General features: G+C 37.1%; 1 long non-coding RNA gene across 1 annotated transcript; it reads right to left on the reverse strand.

Annotated features, from left to right (window-relative positions):
• Positions 1–4,831: 4,831 nt before the first annotated feature.
• On the reverse strand, positions 4,832–13,799 carry LOC122975583. The gene is made up of 3 exons (XR_006400715.1): positions 13,411–13,799; positions 13,056–13,228; positions 4,832–5,267 (listed from the first exon to the last, which is right to left on the reverse strand). It is a non-coding gene; the product is annotated as an uncharacterized LOC122975583 (long non-coding RNA).
• Between the last annotated feature and the right edge of the window lie 390 nt (positions 13,800–14,189).

Below are 14,189 nucleotides of genomic sequence, written 5' to 3' on the forward strand. Positions count from 1 at the left end.
TCAGGCCATGTATTGGAGTGTAGTGTTTGTGAGGTTGCAGCTTGTGGGTTCTGTCAGGGCCAGTATGAAAGACATACAGGGTTGTGGTGAGCTTTGCAGGCTGGCTAATTTGGTAGCTAACATTGGCTAACATGAGTCTACGTGAGTCTAGCGTTTTGCGGTACCTCCCCCAAGGGGGCGTTCAGGGGGCGCTGGAAGCAATATTTTTGAAAGGTGGGCGTTTAGGTGTTCTTGGGAGGCGTCTGTTGTTCATGCCAGTTTAGTCCTACATTCGAATGCACGTTTTCACAATTCATTATTAGACTTAAGGATTTTCATATGTTTTTCACGGCGATGTCAAGTCTCTTTTCGTATTGTACCTGCGTAGACACGGAGCTCTCGCTGATGCTTCTTTGCTTAATGTGCTCTGCTTTCTGTATAGAAACGGGGAAACTATGCTGAGTCTCCACAGCGTTTTGCTGTCATCTTTGGTTGCGCTAGTTTCTTTGTCCTCTCCTCTACTCTATTTGTCGATGTTTGTTTTTAGCTTAGTTTGTAACGTATATTAAAATATGGCAATTCTTGTAAACTTAGCTACTGCCTAGACTTAGCTACTGGCTCAAACCAGCCCCTCCTCTCAACCAGCAGCAGGGTGAGGAGACAGGAGGAATGCCTGATAGTGACTGTGTTCTTCATTCTTTATAAACTTCACTCAATATTTTAATATCAGGAATACTATTTATTTTACTGACATTTTTTATTTCTTTCCAGTTAGATATCATTGGATTTTTATAGTGACTTTGCTGATGGAAACATTACTGTTGCTGCTGTAGAAACATTTTTTTAAAAATAGAAATCTAATCTAATACTGTTCTAAATATATTCTTTTTTAAAAAGATAATTTTAAAAAACAACAATTCTTTAGTAATTAAAAAGAACCAATAAGAGTATTGATAAAGAACTGGACCAATAAGTGTGGGCCTACGGATAAGATAAAGATAAAAATTTAACCATAGCTGTCCCTACAGCTAGTTAGTGGCTACAGCCTGACTATGGAAGGATGAGGAAATCGCTGTTCAAATCCATGCACTATAAGCCTGTTTTACAAATGTTTTGTGATTATTATTTTTTATGGCACAGTGTGTTTTTTAAATAAATACTGAAATGATAACAGTCCAATGTGAAAATACAGTTTTTAGACAAATAACATCACATTTTCAAACCAAAATCCAGACCCCCTGATCAGAACCCTTGTGGGCCTAGCCTTTGACCTGGTTATTTTCTTTGATGATGTCTGCCAGACCTCTGCAGGTATGTCTATTTAATCAGCTGGATAGCATCACAAAACAACGATCATATCAGCAAAATGGCACAGAACAAGAAAAAATGCTGCCAGTATTCTATTGAACATCTTAGCTATGGATACATATCCTTCTGCTTTTTTCCAGAAGCTATAGACTTTGTTCTTGGTAGGCTGCTCTTTTCTCTCTTTCTGTTGGAACAATTCATATGAATGTTTCTTGTTTGGCACCAGCACCAAATTACTGCTTTCTGATTGGCTGCTATTTGTGATCAATAACAAGACCTAATTAAAATTTGAATGTCAAATTTCAAACTGTTGCATTTGTTTAACACTCAAATATAATTTCTATTCACATGGCTTTTTTGCTCCCTGGGAAACTAATGATAGTGATATTCTAACTGTCCCAATTAAAGAAATCTGTAATTTGGCATCTAATGACATACTTTTTTAATGATATAACACAAAATAATAATCAACATTAATATTGAGAGAAGACATTTAGCCCACATTTTAATTGATGGGGGGGTGGGGGCGGTAAGGTACCTGATAATGGATAGGGGGGCACTGGCCTAAAAAAGGTTGAGAACCATTGGTCTACATGAAACTACATGGGTCACACTAATCATGTCATTATGATGCCGCAGTGAAAAATACGCAAAAAATACAATTATATAATAGCAAAACATGTCTAGCTCCCAGTTTAATGCTGATAACAACAAAGACTGTAAATGGTGAAAAAGATGAAATGGTGTAAGAGAAGATAGCTAACACTAGCTAATTTAGGTGTTTAAAAAGTGAGTGAAGAAGAACAATAAGAAAAGTATAAATATGAAAACTATTATAGTATACTATCATAATGGTATAATATAAACAATAAGAAAAGTAATTAGGAAGAGCAGTATGCCCCTTCCCAATATTCATGGTCACACACTACATACATAAATAAGATCACTTTGGTTGTGTTGTTGTTTATTGATAATGTATTGATTATTGTATTCTTTTGTAAGTCCAATCACATCAAATGCTATTCATTGTGTTGAACAGGCTGTGAGTGAGATTTTTTTAAAAGTATTTCTTTTCCTCTTTAATGGTATGCACTGGTGACTCTGGAGTCATCCACTCAACTTCCTGACCGTAAGTTGCTGCTCAATCAGGTTTCAGCTGGTTTACTGGGATTTCCTGGCTGCTCACTCCTGAGCCTGGAACCCTGCAGGAACCTCTGCTTCACCTCTCCACTGACTGCATAATAGCCAACCACAAACACCTGGGCAGTGATGGCATCCTTGAGGCTATGAAGATGTCAGTGGAGCAGATAATGGCCATCCAGACAGTAACACTGGGGCAGAAAGACAATCGCCTCTGGCATGCTCTGAGAAAGGTTGGCTAACAGCAAGCAAGTTTGGAAGTGTGCTGATGGCGAAGTGTCACCCCTTCCCTAATTTCCAAGCTCTGTGGAAATCAGGACCTGCATGGAGTACTGGCTGTAGAGTGGGGTATATTTAATGAGCAGGAATGGATCAAGGCATTTGAATAAGCCATGGGCATGATGGTCAGAGGGTCTGGTTTGTGGCTGGCTGACTTTGTGGGTGCCTCCCCCGATGGTCTGGTTGGAGAGACAGACATCATTGAGGTGACACGCAAGCAGTGTGTGATTAGTAGACTGAAATTGTCCTAAATTTTGATCATTTTAACTGTAGCATATTTTTCTTATTGCCCTTACTCAGTAAGCAGTGAAGTTTATTTATTTTATTTTATTTATTTAACAAATTAAATATAAAAATAAAATTTGTTTTTATCCTATTTTATTTGATTTTATCTTATTTGATTTGATTTGTTTTTATCTTATTTGATTTGATCTCATTTGTTTTTATCTTTTTTTATTTGATTTTATCTTATTTTATTACTTTTATCCTATTGTGTCCTTCATCGTTTTATTGTGTACTGTTGTGCTATTTATTGTGTTTTTTATCTTGCTGTGCAGCACTTTGGAAACCTTGTGTTTGTTAAAATCGTGCTATATAAATATATATATTGGACTGGATTGGATACTCACTGTAAACTGATTTTCAGTCTTATTGCTATTTCTGCCTATTTGCACAGCTTACCTGCTCAGTATTAAAAAGTCTAAACAAACTAATACTCCAGTGTGACAGGTATATCACAGGGTATCGTAATCCTTAGTTTTATTAATTTTTGCTGTAGCATTTTTGTTTCTTATTGATCTCAATCCGTTTATTAAATTTGTGAAAACTAAAAAAGAGTGATTTCACTGCATATCAAAAACCTATACTATCTATACAATGTCAGCAGTCTATTGGCAGAATTGTTGCAAATGCACCTCCACTTGGCAGTTACATCCAAATAAAACTCAGTATAACACTAATTCAATGGATTCAGATTATTTTCTAGCAGCCGTACACTGGTTTTATCTGGTTTCAGTTGGTAACAAACTACAACAAATACGTAACACAACAAAAACAGCTAATTTAGGCTGTTAATCTGGTGTGACTAAGAGGTTAGCAGTAGGGCTAATCACCTTGGAATAGTTTTTCTCCTGTTCTATCCATTCTGTCGACATTGCCTGAATGCAGCATAAGTAGCAGGACATGAGATTGGCTGCAAGGTGCAAATATGCAAAACTTCAGTCACTGGAGTAAGGTGTGTCAGGGTGGGGTGTGAGGTTGAGGTTGAGAGGTTGAGATTATGATGATCTATAAACTCTGCATGATAGAATTCTATCTTCCTGCAAGGAATAACAGAAATATAGATACAGTATAGATAGACTTGGCCTATAGAAATAGTTGATGGTGTCCATATGTATGAAGTGTTTTTTGTTGTGTAATTGCAGGAGTTGGAATAAATTGTGGAAATTTAATTTGAGAAAAACTTAGTTTCAGGTCAGGTTGGTTGTGCCTGGTACATGGCATACATTGTAAACAAATCTGATCCACTAAATCTTGTGTTTTCTATAGGGGGCAGAAAGGATATAATATCACAAAATTGTGAGGGGTAGATGGAAAGGAGGGGCAGAAGAAAAAAGAGAGAGAAGAATGAAGGACAAAGAGTGAATGAAAGGCAGTGAGAAATAATAGTTAAAGACAAGTAAACATGAAAAGCACAGAGAATTGGTGGCAAAAATAAAAGAAATTAGAAGGGAAAGGGAAATATAAAGGGAAAAGTAGAATGACAGATAAAGAACAATAGGGACAGGGTGGAAGCTATGCATATGACTATGAGAAACGCAGGAATAGGGAAGAGAGGAGATAGAAAAAAGGATGGAAAAAAAGGAAAAAAGTAAGTAAGATAGACAGAAATGTACAGAATGTAAGTGGGCCAGACAGTAAGAAATAAAGACTGAGTTACAAATGGAGGTTTTAGTAGTAGTTAAAGGGCTCCATAGGTACTTGAAACATTAGTAATAGTATTAGTTATATTAGGAATGCAACCAAAAGTTGTAGAAGTACTTTCAAGCAATAGTGACGGTAAAAGGATAGGAAACTGAGAAATACTTTTGACACAAAAACACACTCACAGACTCAAAAAGCAGGATCATTATGAAAAGAATTTACTTTGTCAGCAGGCACAACACAGAACACCAACAGGTTAAACAGGTAAAGCGTTAATAATAATAATAATAATAATAATAATGATAATGTATTTATTTGTTTATATAGAACTTTTAAAAACAAATGTTACAAAGTGCTTCACAAAGCAATAAAAAGTTAAGGCAGTCAAGATAAGGCAGGCAGGAAAAAGCAAAAAATAACTAGCGTAGACTCATGCAAAAAAAGGGCTGCAACGTTATGATTGGAAGACATGATACACACTGTGGCTAATGACTAGGGTACTGTGCAGGTCTACAGTATAAACATTTTGGATAATGGGGTAATGAGGATCGAGTCTGCAGGCAGGTGCAAGGTCAGGTGAATGGAAAAAGTAGGAACACAATAAGGACAACTGGTGGGCAGGAGGAAAATAGCAGGGTCTGAAATGATGGAAAATGTTAATGGACAGTCAATCAAATGTTGAATAACTGTAACAAAGTATTGAAAGAAAGCTCTTTATAAAAATGTCTTCATATTATATATATATATATATAGAGAGAGAGAGAGAGAGAGACAGAGAGAGAGAGAGAGAGAGATAGATAGATAGATAGATAGATAGATAGATAGATAGATAGATAGATAGATAGATAGATATAGATCAATGAAGAACAAGCACACGAATGGCTGAATTATGGTACTTGTAACACAGGCCACAGTAAAGGCTTTGGCAAAAGTGAGGAGACTAACATTGGCAGAAGCAGTGAGTGAGGTTGACCATGGCCAATTAGAAGAAAGGTGAGAGAACAACGGTAATTTTGTTGAAGTAAAAATTTGAAGAGGAAATTAACCAATTGACCAATCTATTAAGATGTTTTTATTGTTTTGAAAAAGGTAAAAATAACTTCTCTACTTTTGTTTTGAAGTGATAAGGAGTCAGGCAGTCAGAAATGAAATGGAGAGATGGAATCTCCATGTTAATCTAGTCCAGATTTGACAGGTCTAAGTATAGTGGTTTCTGATCTGGACCTAGTCTAATGTGGTCTGGATGGGAGAAAAGCAGTGAAATCGTCCTTTTTTGCATTTTCACAAATAGAGGAAAGGTTTCACAAATCAGAAATTGTGTTTTTAAGACACTTTAGCCTCTCCATGTTAATCTAGTCCAGATTTGACAGTTCTAAGTATAGTGGTTTCTGATCTGGACCTAGGTTAACGTGGTCTGGATGGGAGAAAAGCAGTGAAATCGCCCTTTTTTGCATTTTCACAAATAGAATAAAGGATTCACAAATCTGACATTGTGTTTTAATTTCCCTGTCCCTGGAGTCTCCATGTTAATCTAGTCCAGATTTGACAAATCAAAGTATAGGTTTTTGATATGGACCTTGTCTAATGTGATCTGGATGGGAAAAAAACAGTGAAATCACCCTTTTTTAGTTTTCACAAATATAACAAAGGGATTGAGATCAATAAGAAACAAAAATACCACAGCAAAAATTAATAAAACTCAAGATCACGATACCCTGTGATATACCTGTCATACTGGAGTATTAGTTTGTTTAGGCTTTTTAATACTGAGCAGGTAAGCCCACAGCAAATAGGCAGAAATAGCAATAAGACTGAAAATCAGTTTACCATGAGTAAGGACAATGAGAAAAATATGCTACAGTTAAAATGATCAAAATTTAGGACAATTTCAGTCTACTAATCATCCTCATTTAATTTCCCCACTATTTGTTACATTATTCACTTCATGTCCTAGCTTGAAAATGACAACGCCATCTACAGGAGCTATGCCACTTTTAAGGTGGACCGGGAAATTCCAATAGGAGGCTGTGAATCGGATGCCAACTTCAGTCTCGTTGAAGTCCAGTAAAATTATGTTTGTGCATTCAACAACGGTGCTTCTGTTACCGGCTGCTGGCTGTGATAAGAGATTAGAGAATAACAGATCAGAGGTATGAAACAGCTATTTAACTAGTTAGAAATGTAGAATTTTCTTTTGTAACTTTGTCTTGTCATGTGATGTGTCAGCTCAGCTAACATCACTGAACATAAATTAAATAGGCTATCCTAAATGTAAGCCCGGTGACAAACTTGTCACTTTGTCACTTCTATTGTCATTTTTAAATAGTCATAAAGGTGAGCATTCATATTAAAGATGTGTAACACACTGGCATTGTCATCACTTGACCTCAGTCCAGCTGAGCAGGTGTGTCACTCGCCGAAAATCAGACCAAAGGCAAAAGTCCAGTATATAATTCAGGTCGGACATAGAATCACCAGGGGAGATAGAAGTGTCCTCTGGGATCACAGACTTCAGACAGTCAATGACTGAAAACAGTTTGACACCAAATGTTAGATATCATGATATGGTTTGTTTTAATTGGCCAAATGATCTTTGGTCTGCTAGAATTGGAGGACTTAAGTTACAACTAAAAACTAAAGCTACAATTCCTACACTGTTCATCTATTCATCTCATCAAGATAAAGAGGAAAGATTAACCTCATAGTCATGGTTTCATTTCAAAGCCAATGTGCTGAAAGTACAGATAAATTATAACAGAACTAATAAATATGTGTAATGGTGAAAATAGTCTTTCTTGAACAGTTTTAGCAGTCGTATTACAGTTCCCTTATTAAACATTTGCTGGTGCACAACTTAGCATTACATATGTGGCTCTACTAGAATGGACAGACAATATGTTGGGAGTTTTTCAGGGAATTTTGCCTCAATGTTTTTCAGGTCTACTCACTCGCACCACCACACTGGCTTCCTTTACTTTGATCACCTGTCACAGGCTGGCAAGACGTACCAGCACTCAGGGGCATGGAGGTATGTGTAGTAAAAATTTAAGTTAACAGATTCACACTGAATTTAAGACATCTGTTTTAAACTTAACAAAGCATTTTCTTTTATTACAGAGTTTCCAGAGGACCAGAGTAGAGAGCTTGTGAGACACCAGGGAAGGCAGCTGTGGATGGAGTGTCGCTCACCTCGAATGCTTTTGCTGGGGTTTCATGTCTGGGGTCTGACCTACCAAGACTGTCTTTCACAGGGAAACATACACTCACCAAGTACTTTATTAGGAACACCTGTGCAATCTAATGCAATAGTAATAGTTCATAATAATTCTACAAAGTCTATACATATTCTGTCCACCTTTAGGCGGTAGACAAAATATTAAGAACTCTTTTCAATATAATGCACCCAAGCACACCCCCACCACCCACTACAACCTTGTGTAAAAAGTAGAATTATCACCTTTCTGACAATGTCAACAAATACTGAAAATGAATTAAATGGAATTTAAACCCTGTCTTTTAATGTAGTGGATTATTATAAGAGATGGTTAATCTTTGCACAGTTGATGTACAGATGTATTGATTCTTCATCATCTTTTTTTGTCATATGACTTTTTCCAAATAAATAAAATTTATACTATCTTTTTGTTGTTGAAATTTTCACCCACTTTTTCCTGCTTACAGGCTAAGCACTCCAGTGGCTCATTACAGTCACTACTTTAGTATTTTGTTATTTCACCATCCTATAGATAGTGACAAAGGGAATGTGCTGATATAGTTTCATGAAATTTGAGGAACTTAACAGTGACTATAATTTGCAACCTTTGTTTGGATGTAAGACTTAATGTTTCCAAAATTCTGCTTTATTTCGCATAATCCTGAATGCAACATCACTAAGTGTGCATACTACGCACTTAAAGGATTAGTCATTCATACAATGGCAGAAAGGGGGCACAATAAACAAGTAAAATTAACTTTATTTCATTAATTGTATTTTTTACTGACAGAATTTGATTATGTTGTGTACACCATCACTGGTGAATACAAATCCAACAAAACAATACCGCAATGATTTATGATGAAGAATTCAATTTATGGGACCAATATGAGCTACTGTACATGTTTCATGTGTGCACTGTATAAAAATTAACCATCTTTGTCGTGCACATAGATTAGAGTGTGTAAGTCATGTATTTGATACATGCATTAATACTTTCTGATGTGAACCTACACTTTTAGATCTGTGAATGTTTTTAGTGTTCAATCTTTCTAGTATTCAGCACTGAACCTGTATCACATTATAAGCTTTGTGCTACTTTATATATTTCTGTATACTAAGAAAATGCTGTATCACATTATAAGCTTTGTGCTACTTCATATATTTCTGTATACTAAGAAAATATATAGGAAACATATATATCATGTGATATGTTGTCTGTTTTTGATGAGAACATAAATTACAATAAGTTACAATAGAACAATACTATAAATTTGAATTTCACTTTGTTGGTAAAATGACACGTTTGATCTACTCCATGGCTAAAATGAACACTTTGTTTAGAGACAATATGTATATGCTAAATGTCTTTAAAGAAGCAGCCTTTTCACCACTCAAGCAAATTGTTTTATTGGCATATAAAATTGCCCCCCACCCCTCCGATTTCATCAGGTGGGACAATGATATAGTTTGATGCGGTTTGTTGTAAGATTCCATGTTGGTTTTCCTCCTGTCCTCCCCAATTTGGATACTGGACTAAAAATGGCGCCCATTCAGTCCTATAGGAATTACTCGGCTGGCACACACGCCACAAAAAGTTTCTAGCTTCCGGGTTTGCTTCTGCGTTGTGCAGCCTGCTGAATATGTGCAGTAATGTTTCCCCGCTAGCCTCGCCCGCAAGTTCCTGCTCGGCCCATAGACTTTACATTGTGATGACGTCACAGATTTTTAAATTGCTTTTCTTGGCTCGAGGAAAATTTTACAAATATAAAACCTCCATGGATCAAAAGTTCATAATAGAAAGAGTCATAATTGACGTTGTTTCGAGTTTGAGGTGTCCTGTCAACAGTTTTACAAACATCTTTTTTACAATTGTGGTCTATAAGGAAAATACTTTTTGGGCCGCAGGGGGGGGATTTTTCGCTGCAATACTGCTAGTGGCCAATGGGAAAAATTGGCTGCAAGGCTCAGCGGCGGCATCCTATCCAGCTCTTATTATACATCCATGTTCAAAACGCGCGACTTTTACTATGAAGGCAAGCTGTCTCTGCTTCCGGCTCCCGACTTCCTGTTTCAATTTTCTTCGTATAAGTTGGATAATGGAATAAGCGGAGACATTAGTGTGCTGAATTGTATTGTACTTCTTAAGACAATGAAATCTGGATATACCCTGAAAAATTGGGGTTTTCATTATACAACGTGAACAACTGCAAATGAATTATACTTCATGCACGGACCTACTTTGAATGCAGTACTTTTACTTCTACTTCTGTCCTCCCACATTGGGAGATAAACACAACTTTTTTCCCACAGGTACATGGTTAAGCCAAGTTGCTAACATACCTAGCTAGTTGCTTATCCTATGCAGCTGTGACTAACCCATGTAATATTAGCATAACGTTAGCAATGTGAATGTAACTGGATCACAAACTCACATTTTTTAAAAACAAGTAACATTATTACCTTATATATCTGACCCAATGGTTCTTCGCCATCACACTTGTGGGGAATTGGTGGAACCAGTGTTCTGATGATGTATGCTACCCTATCGACAAATGCTACCTTATGTGTTTCTGTTTCCAATTGTGTATATTCCATAAAGGTATAACTCACACCATTATGACATCTTTATTTATGTTTTTTTATTACAAACAGGGGTAAGTATACTGTAAGAATATGGGGAGCATCTTTTGATACTTTATTATAATATCTTTAGTTAAAATTTTTATTTCGATAGACCAATATCCTCTATTAAATAATGCTCCCACTACAGAATCATTTTATATTACACCACTACTCATCCCATGTATACTGTAAAGATATGGGGAGCAAGTTGAAATATTATATTATCTTTATTTAAGATTTCAGGGGTAGTGTATTTCAATTTCAATCTTATAATCACTCATGCAGCCAGTTTAAAAGGAGAAAACTACTCACTCTGCTGTTTTGCATCACATTGAACATGGAAAACTACAGGAAAACTCGAGAGTGGTCTGAAGACATTAGAAAAATGGTAATAGCCAAGCATGGTCAACGTAAAGGTTACAAGACCATCTTCAAAGAGCTTGATGTTCCGGTGACCACTTTTGCCAATATTATTAAGAAGTGTAAGGCCCATGAAACTGTAGCCATCATCTCTGCAATCTCTCAAAGCGCCAGAATTTTTGGACACAGAATTTTAGAATTTTTTGCAAATTTATTAAAAAGGAAAAATTGAAATATGACATTGACATAAGTATTCAGATCCTTTACTCAGTACTTAGTTGAAGCATCTTTGGCAGCGGTTACAGCCCAAGTCTTCTTGGGTATGATGCGACAAGCTTTGCACACCTGGATTTGGGGATTTTCTGTCATTCTTCTCTGAAGATCCTCTCAAGCACTGTCAGGTTGGTTGGGGACTGTTGGTGGACAGCCATTTTCAGGTCTCTCCAGAGATATTTGATTGGGGGCTCTGGCCACTCAAGGACATTCACAGTGTTGTCCCTAAGCCACTCCTGTTTTGTCTTGGCTGTGTGCTTAGGGTTATTGTCCTGTTTGAAGGTGAACCTTCAGCCCAGTCTGAATTCCTGAGCGCTCTGGACCAGGTTTTCATTAAGGATATCTATGTACTTTGCTCCGTTCAGCTTTCCCTCAACCCTGACCAGTCCCCCAGTCCCTGCCGCCGAAAAACACTGCCACAGCATGATGCTACCACCACCATACTTCACTGTTGGGATGGTATAGGGCAGGTGATGAGCGGTGCCTGGTTTTCTCCAGACATGACGCTTAGAATTGAGGCCAAACAGTTCGATCTTGGTTTCGGCAGACCAGAGAATCTTGTTTCTCACAATCTGAGAGTCCTTTAGGTGCTTTTTTGCAAATTCCAAGCAGGCTTTCCTGTGCCTTTCACCGAGGAGAGGCTTCTCCACACAGGATCTCTGGAGCTCAGCCAGAGTGACCATCAGATTCTTGGTCACCTCTCTTTCCAAGGCCCTTCTCCCCCGATTGCTCAGTTTGGCCGGGCGGCCAGCTCTAGGAAGAGTCCTGGTTATTCCAAACTTCTTCCATTTAAGAATTATGGAGGCCACTGTGCTCTTGGGAACCTTCAATGAAGCAGAATTTTTTTATAGCCTTTCCCAAATCTGTGCCTCGACACAATCCCGTCTGAGCTCTGCAGGCAGTTCCTTTGACCCCATGGCTTGGTTTTTGCTTACACTTTCATCTGTGAGACTTTATATAGACAGGTGTTTGCCTTTCCAAATCATGTCCAATCAATTGAATTTACCACAGGTGGACTCCAATCAAGGTGTAGAAACATCTCAAAGATGATCAAGAAAAATGGAAGACACCTAAGGTAAATTTCAAGTGTCATAGCAAAGGGTCTGAATACTTGAGTTTTTCCCTTTTAATTTATTTGCAAAAAAATTCTAAAAAATGATTTTTAACGATTTTAGCATAAGGCTGCAATATAACAAAATATGAAAAAAGTGAAGGGGTCTGAATACTTTCTGAATACACTGTATGTAATATGTAGCTTATTTTCAATTTAAGTATGGTCTAAATCTGGCAAAGGGTCTTGTTTTGGTTTGTCTGTTGGCATGACCAAGTTATGATTGACAGAGGGTGGGTCCTAAAAATTTGGAAATGTGACCAATTATGTGTTATTAATTTACCGCAAAATTAAGCGCAACTTGAAATTTGATAAAATGTTTATGTTGACGTTAACCCCCCCTTATGTCAAGACAATTTAATTACTTAGCTTAAAAGAGGTATTTTCCTTTTAAGGACCTACAGACACACTGGAGGACTGAAAGGAAAAGCAAAGTGAGCAGATTAAAAAAACCCAATCCCCCATAGGACTTGGTTCCATGTCTCTGGCTAGTACATTTCTTTAGATATGGCACTTGATATGGGGCCCAAACAGTGTTCCATGGGCACTAGAGGGAAGGTCATAGGGTCACCAAAATTGACAGGATTCACCCTGTGGGCAACATTAATGTTTACACAAAATTGCATTGCAATCCACCAAATAGATTTTTAGATATATCACTCTGGACCTAACTGCTGACAGACTGACACAGTGATGTATAGGGTCCACTTTCCAGCAGACCAAAAATTGTTCTATTGCTCTAATTTATGGGATAGGAAATATTTTAAGAAATAGCCAAAACTGAAATTGCACTGTAATTGCCATTTTAAAAGTTTTCTTCATTCTCTACCAACAATAACTTACCAAATGCACATCTTGAGCCTGGTGTCTCTGAATGCAATTTTCCTTTACATGCATCTTTTAGTTTCTTCCCTGCCAAGTTCATCTGAGAGGCCAGCTTGTTAGCTGGAGTACAGGCCAGCATCCTCTAAGCCGCGCCTCAACTGATGCTCCTCCCACAGTGGCAAATGGCCCACCTAGAAGGGGGTCAGGGACATATTTCCATAGAGCATGAATAGGTTACAAAAAATGCGATGCATGTACATGGGAACATATTTTTCCTGCATACTTTTCCAGTATTTAAAACAATATATGTCTTGTAGATATGTGTGGTGAATGAAAAACTTGCTTTTCTTAAAAAACTTAAAATTTAAATCACCATCACACATATCTTCACTCTGAAGAATCTGCTCAACTTCTTCCAACTAGGTCAAGTGTTTTAGAGGAGGTAGGAGAGGTAATGGGGGAGCGATTGATAACTGCCATCTTAGGAAACTGGGGACATCTAGAGGGAGTTCTTCCACTTTGGACACTAGTTCAGCCAATCTCAGTTTGGAAAAAGCAATGTCTTGAGAGTGAAAGCAGTTGGAAAAAAGGAATACTATGTCAACAACTGGTATGATTCACTGACTTAAAAGTTTTCATAACCCTTAATGCATTCTACTTTTTACTGTTGCAGCCTGATTTCAAAATGAGTTCAGTTGACTTCCCTTTACAAAATAGCTGATTGTATTAACATTCAGATGAAATGATACAGTATATTTTGTAAATTCCTTAATTACTTGTCTTTTATTATCTGCCTTGATTCAGGAGATTCAATTCTCTGACTTTTAATTTTTTTAAAAAGTAATTAATTAACACCTGTAGCAGGCACCAATTGGCAGGAATTCATTCTTGCCATATGTGAGTGAATGTAGGAAATGTCTCCCCGATGGGTCTACAAGTAGGAAAAAAGAAGGGGGAAAATACATTGTACATAGTCAAATTAGTCATTGTCAAATTAGGTTTTAATCATGTTTAGAAACAAAACATTGGTTGTAATTTTTGTGACATATGCCTTAAAAGTTCTATATGCAATGTATTAATTGTTTTTTATTGCCAATGAGTGAATGGGTAGTAATGTAATGTAAAAAATTAGACCTTCCCTGACTTTCTTGG

The sequence above is a fragment of the Thunnus albacares genome, chromosome 23, assembly GCF_914725855.1.
Source record: "Thunnus albacares chromosome 23, fThuAlb1.1, whole genome shotgun sequence".
In the NCBI taxonomy this organism is placed as follows: domain Eukaryota; kingdom Metazoa; phylum Chordata; class Actinopteri; order Scombriformes; family Scombridae; genus Thunnus; species Thunnus albacares.